The sequence below is a fragment of the Panthera pardus genome, unplaced genomic scaffold, assembly GCF_024362965.1.
Source record: "Panthera pardus isolate Hobbes unplaced genomic scaffold, ASM2436296v1 HiC_scaffold_17, whole genome shotgun sequence".
Classification (NCBI taxonomy): Eukaryota; Metazoa; Chordata; class Mammalia; order Carnivora; family Felidae; genus Panthera; species Panthera pardus.
In genome coordinates this window covers 12,697,655-12,716,157 of record NW_026526732.1, presented here as the reverse complement: position 1 = coordinate 12,716,157, position 18,503 = coordinate 12,697,655, and the positions used below count along the sequence as shown (strand labels likewise).

At 46.8% G+C, this 18,503-nt stretch overlaps 1 protein-coding gene across 6 annotated transcripts in view; it reads left to right on the top strand.

The window, feature by feature from the left end:
- Positions 1-18,503, top strand: part of SCAF8 (SR-related CTD associated factor 8) — a 205,132-nt gene that overhangs the window by 155,234 nt on the left and 31,395 nt on the right. For 2 of the 6 annotated variants that reach the window (XR_002070811.2, XM_019412646.2), the window contains one exon: positions 1,997-3,124. The exons of the other annotated variants lie outside the window; for them this stretch is intronic. The gene's annotated coding sequence lies outside the window, so the exon portion shown is untranslated. Of the gene's footprint in view, positions 1-1,996; positions 3,125-18,503 lie in introns of those variants that run through there. 6 annotated transcript variants of the gene reach the window in all.

The window sequence follows — 18,503 nt, the reverse complement described above, 5'->3', positions numbered from 1 at the left end:
GGACAAGCTGCCTAAGCCCTCAAATCTCAGCTGCTTCATGTGTAGGCTGGGTCCCCCTTTATAAGAACCAGAAGGTTCATAAATGTGAAGGCACTTTGATAACTGCAGCAGTCTCCAAATACAGGCCTTGTGACCATTATCTCCACCTCTGAATTGTTGTTTGCATGAGTACTTGATGTTTACTTTTTACTATCCATCCTCTTCGGTGATGGATCATTTTACATGCTCTGAAGCGATTCCGTCAGGGACTTAGGATATACACATCCCCGAAATCCACCAGCATAGAAATTTTTGCCAGAATCCCATAGTAAATTTTCTTCCTCTTTGCTTATTTAAAATGTTTTTGATAAGACAGAAATCTTTACTTCTCTTTCTTGGCAACAAAAGACACAGAAATTGAGCCTGTGTTGGTGTGTATGTGCATGTGTTAGATAGATCATTCTGGTATGTCCCCGCCCTACAATTTGAGTAAATTTGTGTCTTTTTCGTTTTATTCCCCGGTGTGGTCTCGGTGCCTTTTACCACACAGTTGCTGATTTGCTCTGTGACAAGCCTATCCTGTTACAACCTGGCAAATCTTATCCACATTGAAGGAAATGGCTCTGTTCCTCTAGTGCTGTAGCTACTGATAGTCAAAATGAGCGTATTTTCATTGTCGTTTTCTCTCGAGTAGCTTTTAAGTCAGCATTTGAAGGATGAACACACTAGCAAAATACTTAGAATAATCTGAAGCAATAGATACCTTGGTGCCTATTTTGTTTTGTGTGGATCGTTCACACATTTCACAAAGTTGTGTCTCCCCTTCTGCCAAACACACAGTAGAAAGATGAAACAATTATTCCGCATTTTTCTTAGCACACGTAACAACCAGGATGCCTTCAAAAGTAAATATAACATAAATAAATGGTTGTTTTGGCATCGTCTAAGTTTTACCAGCCACAGAGGCATAAAGATCAAATCGTAATTACTAAATATAGTTTGTCAATTACTGAAATGTATCATTTTGTTACTAATGGGAACTAATTGCCTGAAGTTTCCAAATATTTAACCTAATTCCTGGTTGTACCTAGGGCGTCTGTGAGAGTTCCATTAAACTTTCCAGCCCCAGTTCATTATTATTTTAACAAACTATGGTGAAGTAATTTGGCATAGTGGTTGAAAGCATCAGTTTTAGGGTCAGACTTCCTGTGTGTAGGTCCCACCTCTGCAACGTGTACCTCGGTAAAGTTACCAGTTACAGCTACTTAAACACATCCACCTAGTTGAATTTTATGGCTATGTAGTATGTTCTTACAGCAGGTGTCTGTGCTATCTTTTTTAATGTGGTTTTCAGCTTTTACACAGTTATTTCTTAATTTGAGAAAACCAGCAGATACCCCCCCACCAAAGACACTTCTTAGATCTTAAGACAGCAAAAGATGGGGAAATGGGTGCTTTCAGAAGTTTATACCCACTTAGCTTAATCACATTATCGCTTACGGTTTTAATTGACTTCATACACTAACAGTTTGAGACTTCTTTTAAGCCTAGCCGTTGCCACAGACTGAAAAGGTTATACCTGGTTGTGGTCTGTATGGAGCTATGGAGGCAGGGCCGCATGAACCCAATAATGTGGTTGGATTGGCCTTCTTTTTAGAACTCACCCACTGAGGTCTTCTTGGGTATATGTGAAGGAAGGAAGGCCCGGCAAGGTTAGGTGACATAGTTACTGGTGGAATCGCGTCTGGAACCTGGGTGTGCTCACTTCCAGGACAGGGGGCTCTCCTGAACAATTCCAGCACGAGGAGAGAGATGAACACTGCACACTCTCATTCTTCCTGCCCTCCTGGAAGAAGACATGGCGTTGTAAAGCACAGAAATTCATCAAACATTGAAACATTTGCTGTTGTATTGACATCATCTCTTCTTTAGGAATTATCTTGGAAAAAAAAAAAAAAACTAGGAAAAGTTATTCCATTGATCAGTGATGACCAGTTATTGTTCCTTTTGTCAACAGGCAAGATGATGAATGACGTTCTGGCACCTTCCCGTGTCCCAGGCCTTGTAGAAATAAATGAGACGTGCTTCAAAGTTCTAATGTGCATCACATCGGATCTTGTTTAAGGAAGCGTTAAAAGGAAGCCGCCGTTACCTATTGAGAAGGCTCTGTGCTCTCAGACATTGTTTCTGATTGAATCCACGGGTTGCAAGCATGCCTCCCTGTATTACCTGTTGGAACAGGTTTAATTTTATAAATTTTAAACACAAACTCTATGAGTTTCCAGTTCATAATTGTTCTTTTTGAGGATGCACTCAGATGAACAATATTGCATCTGTAAGAGATATGCACCTTCCACAGGACCAGAATTGATTGGAATATATAAATGGCAACCAACTCCAGCTGTAGCATGATCCAGAACCAGTGATGGAGAGGGCAGATTGCAAGGAAACCCTGCCGGGGGGAAAAGTCGTATTGTGTTGGAACTACAGATTATTAGAACCATAGCTTTAGCAAACCATGGCTTTTTTCCTTGAACACGACACGCATAGACTGTAGTTCTTGACTGGTGACTTTAATCCCTTATTAGTCGTCTCCTCGGACAGTCTCAAACGTTGAAAGTCTTAAGCTTTCATTGAAAGAACAATGCAGCTTGGAGGAAATCCGGGGTTCAATATAGTCTTCTGGGTATTTCATTCCAGCCTTCAGTGACCCGTTATTACAAACAGCAGGTACCCAGGTGGTAGAAGAGAAGCCTAGTGGGAGAAGAAGGAAATGACAATGAATGGGCATATTACATTGTGTTGTAAACATACTTTATAAGTACATTTCTTCTTAGCTTCTTATTCAGGCAGAGCTTATCAAAGTTTGCTGCAAGTACCAGACCAGGATTTGCGTTTTGGAAATGATCAGTGTTCACAATACCTGCAGGGAAAAAAACAACAACAGCAACAGCAACTCAAATAAGAGCACTCTTTACACCGAAAAGAATATTTTTTATCATTCTTTTGTTTGTTTTGGCTCTGTCACAAATTAAAGTGCTTGGAATACAGTAGTCTGTGGTCTCTTGAAACTTAATCAGTGAGAACCTAACACTTTCACAGTATGCTGTCTACTTTGGACGTTCATAATAAAAATTGAAACTGATTTTGGTTGTTAGTCATTTACTTTGTCTTGTAGCTGGCTCAGCGCATCTTTCGTGGTTCCTCTTTGCCCAGCAGCCAAGCCCTTTGTATCACCCTGTGTCTAGACAGAGAGGTGCATATGTGGTTTGGGTCTTTCACAGTTTCTTACACCGAACTGCTGTCGATTTCTAGACTTGCACAACCACTCTTTGTTCTTTTTTGGAAAGGCTGGGCTTTTTACGAGGGCCAAGGCTCTCTCTGATGATGCATTCTGCAACACGGCTTAGAGATTATTCCTCCCCAGGAATATTACGTGTTTGCTTTCTTCAGATTCTGACTGTACTATATTTTCTGTTACATTGATTATAATAGAATTATATTTTGATTATATTTTCCAGTAAATAAGTAGAAAATTGAAGAAGGCTGTGGGTAATTTAGCCACAGCTATAGGCTTTTAGATCGCGTCTATTTTGGTTGACTCCCTGCCCAGTGTTTTAGAGTATATTTTTGTGTATTCCACAATATTCTAGTAAGAAATTTTTAAACTCCAAAGAAATCCAAACACGTGAGCCTATTCAGAAAGCTTAGACCTTGCTTGGCACTAAATTTGGTATGGAAATAAGCAAAGATCCCTTTCCTTCCATTCTTCTGTGGCCAAAGGTACAACTGGCAGATAGATACGCCACATATCTGGCTCCCTGCCCCCACCCCACCTGCTCCCCACAAAGGGAACAGCCTGGATTCGGGGATTCGTGTGGACATTCTAGTGCATATATAAGCAAAGGGATTTTGGAACTCTTAATGTAGAGAAAAAAGACAAATAAATAGAAGGTTCTGGGGTTCCTTTCTGAGGATGGGGTGGGAGGAGAAAGAGTAGGATAGCAAACAAACTTAAGAAATAAGGATCATTCCTTCAGAACCAAGTTCACGCGCAGTCTTAGCACTTAGCTGGAGGTGTACTATCAAGGCAATATTTTTAAACTCCCAAGAGGCACCCTAACAAGGGCAGACGTTCATGCTTTTGTTCCCTGGATGAATTCCCTTTTCCAAAACCTCCACCACCCTCTGCCTGAGCATCTGGACAAGCTCTCTTTGTGAAGCAGCGTGAATATTTAACACTCCACCCTCCTTCCCTTCCTTCTGCATGCAGCAAAGGAAAGCTTTAAAAAAAAAATTTTTTTTTTTGAGCTAGATTTTAAAATAGTATCAGGTGACTTTGACAGACTGAAGCTATTTGGTATTTACACAATTAGAAAGAATCGTTGATATGAGTTGTTTGGTTTCTAAGTAAACGCTGGCCTCTTCCTTGAATTCTAATACCGAGATCTCATTCAAATAAGATGGTTTCAAGCAGTTCCTTTGTGGTTAATAAATTCTTCAGAGGGGGAGAAAAAAACCCGTAACATCTGCTTCAGAATGGTCTCTGCACAGAAATTGCACATAGATGATTACTTTTATCGAAAGCAATTTGTTTTAAATGATTTAAGAATACAAGCAGTTAAGAAAGTGGGTGAGTGTGATGCTTTAGAAGAAGGCCTCTTTCCATTCATTATTAGTAATTTTCCTAAATCCACTATTTCTTGATCCAATTTTTAAAATTGGGGAATATTCCACACTATTGTGGCTGTCATCAAATCACATCGTTTTTATAGCAGGGCTTTCAGAGGGTTGCTTAAAGATTACCAGGAGGGGAGCCTACTGAAGTGCTTAGACTTGGTCTTATTTATTGTCTCATAGGTACTTACTGTACCTTTTAGTATCTATGAGAAACCTTATGTTTACTTCTCTTGTTTCTTCTCAGATACACATCTTTTTCGAAGCATTTTAAAAAAATTTTAATGTTTATTAATTTTTGAGAGAGAGAGAGAGCATGAGCAGGGGAGGGGCAGAGAGAGGGAGACACAGAATCTGGAGCAGGCTCCATCCAGGCTCTGAGCTGTCAGCAGAGAGCTCAGTTGGGGCTCTAGCCATGAGATGGTGACCTGAGCCAAAGTCAAACGCCTAACTGACTGAGCCACCCAGGAGCCCCCAAAGCATTTTCAAAAATCTCATAGAAAAAGACTTTACCCATGGGCAATAAGGAAATAAAAGGAATATATATATATATATATATATATATATATATATACACACACACACACACATATATATAGATGTATATATATATGTATATATATGTATATATATGTATAAAATATACAAGTTCCAACACTGTGCTCAAATATATTTTCTAAGAAGATATTATGTACAATATTAATACAATTTTAAAATCCACCAAATGATCCATATTTCTGGAAATAAATGTGGCTTTCAGTCGGCTAAGATTGTCAGTATGCACAGTTGGGAAGGAACTTGAATGTACCTTTTATAAATTTTGCCTGGGCGATCGTGGGTGAGGGGAAGATGCCTATTGAATGGAAGGAATTCCTATTCAGAGGATTTTTTAAAAATTTCTTATGAAGACTGAGCCAAATTCTTGTTTTATATGGTCTTAAAGGACCCTTCGTGAAGAGCTGCATTAATATTTAAAAGCACCACTCCCCGTCCCCCACCATGTCACGCAAGCTCAGTAAAGAGCCCCAGCTAACAGACATCCATTGGCACCTCACTCACTCTCATTACATTATTCCCATTCTTTTATTACTAATGGACAAAGGAGAAAAGCTAATGAAGGAAAGGGAGTCCTTTTTGCCAGAAATGTCCATGTTCTAAGAGTTTTGTTTCACCTGTGTAGATGGAAGCATATGTCCATGCACACACTTCGTGGGCCTGGTGGCCATAGCACAGTGGCCAGAATGCACTCAGGTCACAGAGAAGCAGAACTTCCAAAGACGTGGTCAGCTGGGGAGACCACGGGGAAGGACAGGCCAGCCGGGGGTTCTGTGATAAGAGCTGGGGAGCTTCCCGCCCAGAGAGTGATCACCACCCCCCAAGTCGAGGCCTGCATCTCTGCGTGGGAGGCCCGGTCACAACTGAGGCCCCATCTCTTTCCCAGCTTCTGGCTTTTTTATCAGAATGTTGTACTTCTGTCTTCAAATACCAATATTCCTTCATTCACCCAACACATACTTAATGTAGGACTTACTAAATGCCGGGTGCTGTGTTGATTGCAGGTGGGGTGATGAATTAAAATGATGTCTGTGCTTATCATCATGATCTGCATATTCAAAAGGAGCGACAGGGGTGTGTCACATATTAGGATACGAGTGCAAAGGAGGCTCACATAGGCAGATAGACGCCACATGTTTCCCTAAAAATGACCAGGTTATTAGCTCAACATTCCAGTGTGGAAAACAGCTTCTGTTTTTTGGCCTTTTTTGTTTTTATTTTTTATTTTTATTTTTTTGCGGTTTTCTAGTCAGTAACAAGTTTATTGTTCATTTGGTTTTCAGAATCTTAGGATTATATTCACGTACATTAGTCAAACACTCCTGTTCAAAGGTATAGTATTTCCAAGGACTTACCCGATTCCAGTGGCCTCACAGCAACATTCCTTGGGGCCACATTTCACAAATATGTTCTCAGTGGGCCTTCCTCCTCACAGGTTCCAAACAGGACCCCCTCTTTTCTTCTAGATCCCTAAACAGTAGCGAGGAAGCAAGTACCACCACCCAAGAAAGTTGCATTAAATTCAACAGGAGATGTGACAAGTTCCAAATATAAGTGGATGGAAACAAAAACTACTCTCAAGCACAATGACTTTGGCTTTAGAGTCTTGGGAAAATTATAAATAGAACACCAGATGCCATTTGTACTATCAAAACACTAGAATTCAGAGTTTCTTAGAAGAGCTCTTTAATTTTTTTTAGAAAAACTACACTTGGGGCACCTGGCTGGCTCAGTTGGTTAAGCATCTGACTCTTGATTTTGACTCAGGTCATGATCCCAGGGTTATGGGATGGAGCTCCGCGTTGGACTCTGTGCGAGGTGTGGAGTCTGCTTAAGATTCTCTCTCTCCCTTTTTCTCTGCCCCTCCCCCGTTCACGGTCATGGACTCTCTCTCTCTCAAAAAAAAAAAAAAAAATACACTACACTTACTGAAACTAAAGGATACATGATAATGAGAGAGTGGGGAGAAATACCTAGAAAGTTATTCTTGGCCCACATTTTCTCTGAAGTGAGTGTCAATTTCCTGGGTCCATCTTAGCAGCACACAAACGACAAGGTTGGTTTCGGTAGATCCCTGTCCCAGTAAACAGATGCGTAGAAGTAGGGTTGACTTCATGTTTTTGGTCTAGTTATATCGCGGTGAGATCTATTGCCATTAAGTGCAAAAGAGGGAAACAAAACGAATAGAAAACCAGTAAGTTGTGGATTTCATTCATCGTTGGCTCAGATCTTTTATCTGAAGCAGAAAGATCCATCAGATCTAAGTACAGGAATTTACCCAACTGGAATATAAGACTTGTGATAAGCTTTGGAAATTCTAGCATTTCCATTCAGTGACGAACACTAGGCCCTTGCAGGCAATACGTGTTACTTAAAATAAAGCAAAGTATGAACTAAAGCAAGTGTGTGACCACCACTAAATCATTTGCTAATTATCCTTTCTTGGACTTCAGCCAAGACATGGCAGTCATGCTCCATGTGGCCAAAATTCTACTTACGGTCCAACTAAAAGCAGTAATTCCTCAGTATACTTGGCCATCAAACATTTCAAATTAAGGTTCCACAAGATAACATCCCAATAAACTCTTCTTCTTAGCATCGTAGAGGACTGAGGCTTCTTCAACAAATTTCAGTGTTTAAGGAATTTGAATATGTTGCATAAATGCACTAAAACAAATGCTCTTCTGGATATAACCCTACCAGGCTTTGCTGTTACAGAAGGGCCATCAGAAGGCTCACGGTACTGGTCTGGAGAGTGTGGGCAGTGCCAGCCACAGACCCTGGTGCATAAAAAAGCAGCTTCTAGTATAAATAGACACCAACTAAACAGTCACTCTCCCCCCAAGAGTGGGGCAGAGAGAAACCCCACTTAATAGGAGAGCTATGCTCAGTGTATTTCAGTTCATCCCGTAAAACTGAGTTGCTGGGGAGCCTGGGGGGCTCAGTTGGTTAAACGTCCGACTTCGGCTCTGGTCATGATCTCATGGTTCGTGATTCGAGCCCCGCATTGGGAGCCAGCTTTAATCCTCTGTACCGTGACCCCCCCCCCCGCCCCTCCCTGCTCGTTCTCTCTCTTTCAAATAAGTAAACATTAAAAAAAAAAAAAAAAAACAAAAACACCAAGTTGCTAGAAACCAGAACCCCACCCATTTGAGTTGTCTACTCTTGCGTCAGGGAAGTTACTTCTCATCAAGTTTCTTCCATTACCCGTGGAGAAAACAGATTCCTCTATTCACGCACGTCTCTTCAGCCACTCTTAGCTCATTCTTTAATTTGCTTCCTTTTCATTCCTTTCTCCTGATTTGCACTTGGGTTATTTGGGAAGCGTTTGCAGCTGAAGACGCTTCCAAACCCTTCGCATTGGTTCCCCAGTTGGCTTGCACATTGGAATCACGTGGCTACCTTCAAAACAATACCGATGCCCGTGTCCCTTCCCTAAAGATTGCAATTTCTGGGTATGTCCTGGGCGTTGGGAGTGTGAAAAGGTCCCTGGGGGACGAAGTGGAAGGATCCTAATGTGCAGACTGAGTCTGGGAGCTGCTGGGCTGGAGGAAAGGAAAGAAGGATTTGGTAAGCCTATGCCTGAATCCTAGCTCTGCCTCCTGTTTGTTGTGTGAAGGGGGTGAGTTTTTTAACCTCCATGAGCCCTGGTTTCCTCATCTGTAGAGTAGAGATAATCACGCCCACAGCTTTCTGGTCCGCGTCGTGAAAATACCGTGTACATTAACTGATTCGTGACAGAGCATGGAATGCACTTGGCACAGGAAATGGTGGCTGGCATTATTTATCCCCAGGGTAGAATCAAGTTTAATCATTCCCAAGACTGGGACACACACTGCGGGTGATCAAGTGACGTCAGCTTAATGAAAGTGACGAGGAGTGGAGTGGCAGCCAGGCTCACTGCCACACGGGAGGCTCTCCCCTCCCGACAACTGAATTGTTCATCAATTGCTAGCCTGTTGGAAAGAGTGATACAACCTTATACTCAGAGATAAGGCTTTTGTGTCCGTCTGTTTTCCCAGGATGGGGGGAGTCTGCCCGGGGCTTTGGGAACAGGATTTGCCTGGCAGATCAATCTGAGGAAATCTGGGAAGTTGACACTTTTGAAAGGCCAGCTTGACTCTGTGAGTTGATGGCACTTTTGCTGATGGCTCCTGGCCACGGCCCCAGGCACATCCGTAAGGACAGAGGTGGGGCTGTCGCGCGGGCTTCCCACTCCTTACCTATCCTAGGTCGTTGCCCATTAGCGTCTGACACCTGGTTGTATTTTTAGTCTAACGAGTCTCTCTTCTCTAGTTGTTCTTTATTGCCTTGCATTCATCTGAAATAAGTGAAAACTAACTTCATTTAAAAAAAGAACTGGGGTGCCCGCGTGGCTCCGTTGAGCGTCTGACTCTTGATTTCGGCTCAGGTCATGATCCCAAGGTTGTGAGAAGGAGCCCCTGCTTAAGAGTCTCCCTCTCCTCTCCCTCTGCCCCTCACCCGCTTGTACTCGCTCTCTGTCTCAAAACAAACAAACAAAACACAAACACGATGCCTTTGGGGATGAAGGTGATTCCTGCATGCAGACACCTTGGGGGAGGAGAGAAAGTCTATCTCATTCTGCCTATTGTGACCCTGGGGAAGTGTCTTCCGTGAGGGAGGAGAGCGGAGGTTAACGGTGTGCCTTCCCTCATGACAGAACCCTGGAAAGGTGGAGCGTCAGAGCTGAATGGCACCTGAACCCCAGGGGTTCCTAGCTGTGCACACGCTGAACTTTATGCAAGATCTTAGGCGTATTGGAATGTTTCTTTGGCAAGGGCCATAGCTTTGCATCAGATTTGCAAAGAGCTTGGTAATCCTCCAATACTTAAGAACCAATTTTATTAAGGAAACTCAGAGGAAGGAAGCTTGAAAGCCCCCCCCCACCCCCCACCCCCACCCCCACCCCGGGCAGGGCGGTGAGGAGCACAACGGAATAGAGCTCAGGCGGCCACTCCGCCCCCGGCCCCCAGCTTCATTGCATGTCTCAGGCAGCAAGGGTGGGTCGGGGCTGTTTAAGCCCGGGTTCAACTAATCCAGTCTGGATCCCAGCCCAAGTCAGACAGTGCTGACGGGACGCAGGACACAGGTCCCATTTCCCTTGAGCGGAGGACTCCATGTGCCCTGAAGGCACTGGGAATGAGGTAGACTGCTGTAGCTGCTGAAAATTCACGTCGTTTTAACCTGCAGGGAAGAATCAGTCTGGCTCAGGTTCCTAACAGGAATGTGGGCAGGTCTAAAAGAATTCAGGCCACTCGTTGTGGAACGTAGGTGTCTTAGTTCAGGCTGCCATAACAGAACGCCATCAACTGGGAGGCTAATAAACCACAGACATGTCTTTCTCCCAGCTCTGGAGTCTGGGAACTCCAAGATCAAGGCTCTGGCCGATTTGGGGTCTGGTAAGGACCATCTTCCCCCTGCGTCCTCCTCCCTGGGGGGAAGGGACAGGCAGGTAGCTCTCTGGAGTCCCTTTTTATAAAGGTGCTAACCTCGTTCGTGAGGGCTCTGCCCTCACAAGCTAACCACCTCCCAAAAGCTTCCAAATAGCATCACACTGGGGATGAGATTTTGAATTTATGAATCGTGGGGTGGGGGGGTGGGGGGAGGGTGGAGACACACAAATATCGTCTAGACCATTAGGCAAAGACCTAAAGGAAGAAGGGTGGTTTGTGTTTTCTTTTATGTAATTTAGCTTTTGCGTGGGCTCATTGGCCAAACAGAGGCGGGGCGGGATACAGGAATTCGACAGCCATCCCTATTAAATCCTCACCACGCCAGCAGCCCCTTAACAATGAAAGAGAAAACGTTACCACACAAGGCTCCCTTGTGGCTGAGCTGTAAGCGGCAGGACTTTGCGGGATGCACGGAGAGCACTTTATGGGAGAGGCTTGGAGGGACCCCCGCTCTCCCCAGCAGAGGGTACGGTCTGGTGCTGAGCGGCTCAGGCTACAGAGTCAACCAACGTACCTGGAGTGAACGTCTCAGCTCCGCTGCACGCTGGCCTTCAACCTTCACCTCCTTGAGCCTTAGTGTCCCAGCTGTAAGACAGGGACAGCTGTGCCTGCTTAGTGGGCTAGTTTTGAGGAAGAAGGGACAGAAGGCTTGAAAGCAGCTTCCGTGTCTTACAGACCCCACCTGTTGGGTTGAAGGCATTCTGCACTGTGAAATCGTGTGACTTTAAATTACAGTTCGTGTTGTTAGGAAGGAGGGAATCACGCCTGACCGTTCAAGTCCTAAGTCTCAGATGAAAATACGAGATCTTGAATGACTGCCTTTTGTTTTCCTTTCACATCGGCTGCTGGGTCGTAGGACCTCAAACTTTTCTTGGTTTGTCTTTTAATGACCCGAGTAAAGAAAGAACACATTTTTATTATACATGATTCTAACAAGTACAGACATTTATAGAGTAAAGGTGACTGACTAGTCTGCGTTTTTCCGAAATGGCTAAGAATACACTTTCTAGGGAAACTGCTCTGGCAGAGCCCCCCCCCCCCCCCCCATGTGGCAAGCCTAGAAAATGTCTTTGATATGCATTTGGTTGCTTTACGTGCCTATTGACCTGGCATGATATCACAGCTTTCTTGTGCCGAGGGTGTGAGGAATTTCCGCGCCCGGGAAATAGGGGAAATAGTATTTCGACAGGACTGGGGCATTTCCTCCATCAGAAACTGTCCCAGCTGCTCTGGCAGCGTTGGGCACAAGAGGCTGACTTTGGCAGGAAAGGACGTGGGGGGAAGGAGGCAGGAGATACAGACTGTTCTGGGGGACAGAGTTTCATCATGAGGGCAGAGAATTTGGTGCTACTCTTGCGGGAGACCAACAGGAGACCACTGAGGGTCTGGCGCTGGGGACCAAGGTCAGGCTGACTCCAGAGAGGGAGGGGCTGCTGCTGGCACACCCTGTGCCTCTCTGCATATTGCAGAAGGGAGCCTCTGTGCTCCTAAGGCACACAGCATGGCAAGAGGAGCACAGCTGGAGTTCAGGTCCTGCTCACCCCCTCACAGGTGCATTTGTGCAGTATGCAACTTGTACAACATGCTCAGCAGCCCCAGTACAGACCATCCCACCCCAGCCAGCAAGAACAAGGATAATATCGAGGGGCCATCCCTTATGCCCAGGTTTTAGAAGCATGGTGAGATGGTGGAGAAGGTACTGGGGAGATGGACAGGTTAAGGACATTCCTTTTCAGATCCTGGAAAGCATCTCCTTCAAGCTTATCTAGGGCTTTGTGGGTGCTCTTGACCTCTCCAATCCCCTTCTGCCCTTCTCTCAAACTCTTCCCCAAGACAGGATCTGGTCCCTTCCTCCATTCAAAGGCCCTGCGCTCCCTCCCCTAACCGCTTTGCTTCAAAGGGCCACAGAGCGAGCTCTCCATGGGTAGGAAGAGGGTCATGCGGAGCCTGGCACAGGGGAACAGCAGGTCTCAGGTCACGGGTGCCCAGCCTCATGCTGGGGGGCCTCTGGTATGTGAGGGATAAGCGCAGATGAGGAAGGGAGTTTGGGGCACCTCCCAGAGCATCCTGTCCTTGTCTTGTTCCATGTGGCAGTTTCCCAGGGCTGCCGCTGTCCTCCCCTGCCACCCCTCTTCTCTGCGTCTCTTTTCCTTCTTTCTCACATAAGGACACTTGTCACTAGACTTCGAGCCCACCCAGATAACCCGGGGTGATTCTGTCTAGAAATCTGCAAGCACATCTGCAAAGAGCCTTTTTCCAGAATAAGGTCACGTTCACAGGTTTCAGAGGTTAGGACATGAACGTATATTGGGGGCCACCATCCGAGCCACTGCATACTATAATCCCAAGCCTGAACTATGTCCTAATGGAATTTTCTCTTTTGTCCTTGGGGTCTGCCAGTGTTTTCATTCCAGCCCGAGGGGAACATGAAATATTCTGGAGTATCGCTTGAACAGTGCGAGGACACTGTCGACTGTGAAACAGAATTCCGTGTAAGGGTCCAAGCTCAGGCCCAAGGAGTGTACCTAGGAAAGACCAAAAGATCCTTAAATCTGTGCTCTCCTCCTTATTTTCATTGTGTTTGCTAATCCAAATGACCGTCCCCTCTCCCCTGAATTATTACAATACCTTCCTCGCAGGCCTCCTTCAGTTTCCTTTCCAGACCTCAAAGGAACCTTCCAGAATGTGCAAAATCTCATTGTGCAAATACACATCACGCACGGAGACACCCACACCCCTGTTCCCATTGCTCTTGAGAATAAAACCCAGATCCCTGAGCTGGACCCACACGGGCCTGTGGTGAGCTCTCCAGCCTTCCTTTCCATACAACCCCTGGCTTTCAGAACTCCAGCCACACTGTGTGCTCCTGCCCTCGTGGCTGTTTCGAGACTTTGGAAGCCCGTAGTTTTATTCTGAAGGCTCTCGGCTCATATCCTATCAGACAGATAAGATTGTGGCTGCCATATTCTAACCAAAGAAAAGGTGACGAGATGTTTTGTTTGCATTTTATTAAACACTAATTTCGACTTTGCCGGGTGTTTTTTTGTTTTGTTTTGTTTCTCTTCGGATCTTGAGGACAGCATATTGTTTTCAGGTCTCCTACCTGTCAGGCAGCGCGTACTGAGATCATGGGAATATTGGTTTAGTGACAGAGTGCCTGGTATTTAGTCCCAAATATGCCCATGACTCATGTCACCTGGCAGGTCAGGGTCTCTGTTGCTCAAGTAAATGCCAGGAGCCTCGGAGTGCCCGTTTGGCTTTTGACTTGGCGTCTGGACTCTAACCGCCCACAGAAATATTGTTCAATCGTAGGCCAAATTGACAACTTGGCTATTTCTAGAAAAAAGGCAAGACTTAAAAGTGACTTGGTTAGGTAAGGAGGCACAGAGGCCCTGCCCCGGAGATGGTCGGGAGGGCCATCGTAACACTTCTACAAGGGAAGACGAGGTCACGGTTTACTAGAGGAACCAGAAAGGGCTGTGCTGCGGGGGGAAGAGTCAGGATCTCGAAGGTGGGGGAGAGCAATGGAACCGGATTCGCGAAGAGCTGCCGTTCAAGCTGCGCTTTGACCACGGAGAGGGGTGGTCTGGGATTTCGGGGGCAGGAAGCGCCAGAGCAAAGGCAGGGAGGCGGGGAGCCGCGTAGCGGGGAGCAGCTCGGAGCCCCAGGCGAGGGGGCAGCGTGCGCGCAGGGGGTGGTAGGACTCGTGGCCTGAGCCCTCTACCTCTGTCTCCACCGCCCACCTGGAGGGCGGCGTTTTGTTCATTTCAAGAGTTCCACAAATGTTACCGACTCAGTTACAAGATCGCATGTCCTATAGGGCAGGCCCCGTCTGGTACCCGAAACGTAATGGTGTACAAAGCCAAGTCCCTGATTTCGCAGGGCTTCTAATCAAGCGGGAAGAGGCGCGTTGATGTGATCCGCTGGGTGGGTACAGGTGCTACAGAGAGAAGGGAGAAGGGTAAGGGAGGAATGGGAAAGGGGCAGGGGAGGCCACGGCCAGTACTTTGTGCGTGGAGGGCCGGGAAGACCTCCCAGATGACGAGGTGACATCGGCTCGATTAGAGATCAGAAGGGCTCTGTGCAGAGTGTGGAGCCTGCTTAAGATTCTCTCCCTCTCTGCCTCCCCTCCCCCCGACCCCCCTCGCTTGCACACACACGTGTGCATACTCTATTAGGAAAAAAAAGAAAAAGGAGAGGGGTGCCTGGCTGGTTCAGTCAGTGGAGCATGGGACTCTTGATCTCCAGGTTGTGGGCTTGAGTCCCATGTTGCGTGACACCATCGCGTGAGTTTCCGTGGTTTACGGGGTGTGGGTGTTCTTTCCCAGGGCCCCAGGGACGTCTTAAATGCATCGCTTAGAGTTTTGCTTTGCCAGGAGGCTCGGCTGAGCTGGACAGAGCGGCCTCATCGTGATTGGCGTGCACTTTTGGGGGGGCTGTGACTCTCCTGTGTGTGTGTGTCCGTAAGTGTGTTGGAGTCCTGACCGAGTCATCCGATGGGCTCTGTTCTGTCTCCACCGCTGACCAGCTCTGGGACGCAAACATGTGGTTTAGGATGCTTCTTCTTTTTTAGTTTAATTTTTCACAGAGGGTGCAAGTGAGCGAGGGGCAGAGAGAGAGAGAGAGAGAGAGAGAGAGAATCTCACACAGGCTCCGCACCATCAGCTTGGAGCCCGAAGTGGGGCTCGAACTCATGAACCCTGAGATCGTGCTCTGAGCCAAAGTCGGATGCTTAACCGACTGAGCCACCCAGGCGCCCCGTGATTTAACCTTCTTGAGCCCATTTTCACACGGCTAAATTGGAGATCAGGAAGGTGGGTGCATATGAAGCCGTCGGCGCAGCGCCTCCGATAAACAAGGCGTCCAGCGAGTGTGGCCAGGATTGTGCAGCAGTGATGGTGTAGCGAGGACAGTGCCCAGAGGGTGCACGGTCCTGGTGGTGTCCGTGGCCCAGCGTTGCTCATTCCCCCCCCCCCGGCAGTCTGGGGCCTCTTTCCCGGCACAGCCTGAAGTGCTCACAAGGTCAGACTTGGAGCCCCATCCTTGTATGCCCTCCCCGGTGAGGGCTAAATACCTATCGATCGGATGGAGAATTGAATCACTGACGGAAATTCACCTGGAAAGGGCTCCAGTGAAGCAAGTTTTCCAGGAGAGGAAAATATCATAGCAAAATCTCAGGAAATGAATTTCTTTCTATCAACTCTGTTTCGCTAAATTCTTCATTGCTGCTTTCGAATCCCATTTTTGTTATCATTAGAGTAGCATTAAAATGATCAAGGATAATTTTTTTTTTAACAGTAGCTCTGGGTTTCAATAGTAAAATGTGCCCCGCATGGAGGGTCTGGGATATTTCATGAAAATACATAGTGTGGCAGAGGTGGGGGGTGAGTGACAGCCTTCAGCCCCTCCGCCCTGGCCACTGGCCTGATTGGGAATCTTTGAGGCAGAACCATCAACATGAATCTCACCTTTGAGGGATTTAAAATTTCCCCTTTCATACAAGCAACTTTTTGAGACTTTAGATTAAGGGTGGAGTGGGAGTTCAGGGTACCTTATTGTTAGGATTTTAAAAGCCCCGGGGTGTCTGGGTGGCTCAGTCAGGTAAGCGTCCAACTTGAGCTCAGGTCAGGATCTCACACACAGTTCGTGGGTCTGAGCCCCACATCAGGCTCTGTGCTGCCAGCTCAGAGCCTGGAGCCTGCTTTGGATTCTGTGTCTCCTTCTCTTTCTCTCTGCCTCTCCCCTGCTCGCGCTCTGTCTCTGTCTCTGTCTCTGTCTCTCTCTCAAAAATGAATAAACATTAAAAGCCCCAGAGCCCAACTCGGGCATCAGCCATACGGAGACCAATGTTGCCTAGTGGTACAAGGACCAGGGTGGGAGGGGGACCTGACTGCCCGACACGCCAGGTCCGACCACCTCTTGAGGACAGCCTTGAGAGAATCAGAGTGGCTGCTTCAAGCCAGTGTCTGAATATCTTAGTATCTCACCAGCCACAAGGCCCTCATGATCTTTGCATCCAAGCCAGGTTGACCACAGCTGTATGTCACCAAGACTGTGACGAGGCTCTGACGCACGGGGAGAGAACCGCTGCTCATCTATAAACCAGTGACCAGGATGTTTATACAAAATGCTGAGCAAAGGCAGCATCTCTCTCTATCTCACCATCATTCCCGCAGCGTGCTTCCATTTTCCACACGTCACTTAGGACGGGAGCGTCCACATCCTGCACCTGAGCAGCCACGACTCTGACCCAGGACAGGCAGAGTCCCTCCTCTTTCACTCAACAAAGCCTGATAGCGTGTTGGGGACTGAGGAAGAACACGGCTATTTCTAATCCTTCGAGAAGGTTGAAAACCTTGCTTTCAGTCAATGTCAAGAAAAAATGCTGGCTTTCGTTGCACATTTGCTTTTTGTGTCTAGCCATCCTGGTATGCAGAGGTGTTGGGAGACCTGGAAATGGGAGGAGAGGGGGTATAAATGGCGGTCCGTCATAGCTGTCGGCGTCATCGGGGTCGGCCACGTAAGCAGCCGCTGGACTGCAACCTTGTCTTCATTCACAGGCCACGTGTCGGCCCCCTGACAACTTTAAGTGAGAAGTTCCACCATCTTGGGGGGCCTGGGTGGCTCAGGCAGTTACGCATTTGGCTCTTGATTTCAGCTCAGGTCATGATCTCTTGGTTCGTGGGATTGAGCCCCGTGTCGGGCTCCGCACTGACATTGTGGAGCATGCTTGGGATTCTCTCTCTCTCTCTCTCTCTCTCTCTCTCTCTCTCTCTCTGCCTCTCCTGCATGCTTTCCCTCGAAATAACCAACACACCTGTGTGAGGAAGATGGGTGCTATTTCCAGAGCACAAATACACGCGTCAATTTAATGCTATTATTTTTAAGGAGCCAAACTGCTCTGGAGAGGTCACCCTAATCAAACCTGGCTTTGTTCATTTCCGTTTCCCTATTTTTCCCGTGACCTCTGGAGAGGGCAGGTGAGGTGTGCTCATCCAGTTCCCGGGGACCCTGACTCCGTGAGAACGCTGATCCTTCTCAAGACCCTGGTAAAAATCTATATGGCCTCAACAAGGTTATATAACGTTCCCAGAAAACCAGAATGAAAATTCCTTGGGCCAAATGCCGGCTGGTTGGTGACTTTGAAATCATTCTCCCACCACCACCCCGAGGGAGAAAACAGAGCGCGTTGCCAGCCGGAAGAGGTCGTGGGACCACTGAGGGTAAAAGGACTCAGTAGAGACCATCCTCTTGCGGAAGTAGGACTCAAGGATGGAGGTCACCACTAATGGGGCTTTTCCTACGAAAGGACGTACCCTCCCCCTCTGCCCCTCACACACACCCAGCTAGTGACACACACACAAGGAACACACCTTATTTGTGGGGGTACTTTCTAGATGCAGGACACCACAGCAGGCACTTTAAATACATTTTTGCAATCTTCGCAATAGATCTACAAGTGTTCTTTCTCATCTGTGTGATGGGATTTAGAAAGATAGGGTAACTCTCCCAACATCATGGCTAGTTTAAGTGGTCGCGATGAAGCTGAACCCGATATCTGTCCAACCTACCTACCCTCCTACCCACCTACCAGCGTCACCCAGACAGAGACTAAGAGAAGGACAGGTAAACACATGCAGGTATTAGGTCCCCTGCCCAGAGCCAGACTAGGCTGGGAGCTGGGTGAAAGGGAGCAGGGCAGGTTCATGTTTTGGGGCAAGTGCCCAGCCAGGACTAACTCCCCTTTCCTTCCTGATGTGCCATATATTTTGGCAGCCTGGTAAAGGAAATCATGAATGTGATGTGGGTTTAAAAAAA